Here is a 2,365-nt window from a genome sequence, read left to right on the forward strand (position 1 = left end):
GATTCAAACCCCAATCTCTTGGCTACATATACGTCCCTTGGCTACAAAGTTGATTGATGCTTATGAAAAAGGCTTGTAGGCCAAATTGATTGGAGATATTATTGTTGCTAGATTAAGTCAAGTTATGTGAAATTATGTTGGTAAATCAAAAGAATAAGCATTGGGAATTGATTTCATTACAACTTGAGATTAGTAGCCACTTTATGTTAACTTGTGTTTATATTGTTGGACATGGTATATGATTGGTACGAGTTGCTATTATTTTTATACGGACTTACTAAGCTGTGAAGCTTACCCCCTTTCTTTCCCACCTCTTATAGGTTTATTCAGCTAGCTTGGGTTGGAGATCATCAGAGGTTTTGTCACACTATCAAGCTATCATTTGGGGTATAAGTGATTGTAAGTATGTTAAGTCTATGGCATGTATAGGGACTTAGTCATTTTGTGTATGTGTCATTATGATATGACCACATGTATTGGCTTGTAATGAATAAGGATTTGATTTGGTATGTAGCCATATAAATTGACTTATATTGGCTAATGGGTTGCAAGTATATTAATTACGCATATACCTATGCCAATATCATTGTGTGATGTGGTTTAGGTATGTTAATGAAAGTTAGTACAGGGGAATCATGAAAGAGTAAAATTAGCATTAAAACAGTTTTGGACAGCAACAATGGTATAAATTTGAAAAATCACCAAAATATTGTGGAAATCAAATTATAGGTTGAATAAAATATGCAATTAAAGCCTATTGAGTCTAGTTTTACATAGAAGAAACGGTGTAAGCAAAATAATTTCATTTTATGAGATATTTGAATTTTTATGAGACAAGGTCAGAATGATTTCGGGTTCCCCTGCTCTGACTTTGGAAAATAATTAAAAATTGTATATAAATACTTGGGGGTTCAAATTATATTTTTAAATTCTTAATGAGTCTATTTTCAAAGAAACAAATGGGAACATCATCTGAATCTCTTACTAAGAGATAATTAATTTTTAGTGAAGAATGGTCGAAACTGTCAAACAGTAGAATAGGGATGAATTTGAAGAATTAAATGTACTTATTGGCTAAACCATAAATTCTAAAAATTTTATGGTAGGAAGATATTTGATTATAGTTTCGGGAAAATCAATCGAATCTTAATTTAGAGTTCTGTAGCTCAAGATATAAATAATTTAGTGACTATGACTCAAGTGGACAATTTTGTTATGAACAGTAAATAATTGTTTTGATATGTTTAAGCCTTGATTATGGTTGTGTTGGTAGCTCAATTATGCCATGTTAAGTGACATTGAAAGTGTGCATGTGAGCGTGCAAATGAGGGTGGCAAATGGCTTGGTAAATAGCCATTTTCTTGGCCACACAGGCAAAGACATGGCTGTGTGTCTCAACCGTGTGAAGGACACGGCTTCGGGACACGGGTGTATGACTTGGCCTTGTGACCCCAAATTGCGCATGACGTCATAAACAGAGAGTTACATGGGCTGAGGAAACGGGCGTGTGTGACCACACAACCTACCCACATGGGCGTGTCTTAAGCCACACGGGCGTGTGACCCCTGTTTTGATGAAAATTTTTTGAGCTTTCCAAAGTTCTCGGTTTAGTCCCGAACCAACCCCCAATGTATGTTTTGGCCCTCGTAAGCCCGTAATAGGCATGATATGCATTTACATGAATAGTTTTAAATTGGATGAAATTTTATGGCCCTGTTTTGTATGATTGGTTATGTTTAAGTGCAGTAATGTCTCGTACCTTGTCCAGGTGTCGAAGACAGGTAAAAGGTGTTACAGTAACCTAATCCATTCATCAAAGAATTGAAGCTACAACCTCCTGTCAAATTTATCCAACTCATTCATTGATAATTCACATGATTCAAGAATTAAGCATCGAAGGTAACAAAAAATTTTGAACAATTTTCATTAACTATAATTAAACCTTGCATGCTTCATTACCGAAAAAAATTTAAAATGTGGGTGCATTTCCAAGCCCTATGTGCATTCCCCCAAACTTAAAGTTTGCATTGTCCCCAATGCACTAACATGAAAATGTAATGACAATAAAAATACAATGACAATGTGTACTTATCAAAATAAAACTTACAGCTACATGCAATGCATGAATACTACAGTGAAAGCTTAAAAGAAACTAACTCAGTTATCCTCAACCATTGATATGGCTGCATGATGTTTCTTTCTCCTTATTTTCTTCTCATTCTTTTGTTTTTTATCTTTGGAGCACTTTTTCTTCTTTTCTTTGGGCTTCGTACGATCCTCAGATTGCTCCTCAATTTTCAGCCTTGTCCCGGTATCATCGGCTGCTTCCTGTGTAGGAGAGACCACATAGAGTGGTCCAATGTAG

The sequence above is a fragment of the Gossypium hirsutum genome, chromosome A03 (assembly GCF_007990345.1).
Source record: "Gossypium hirsutum isolate 1008001.06 chromosome A03, Gossypium_hirsutum_v2.1, whole genome shotgun sequence".
NCBI lineage: Eukaryota > Viridiplantae > Streptophyta > Magnoliopsida > Malvales > Malvaceae > Gossypium > Gossypium hirsutum.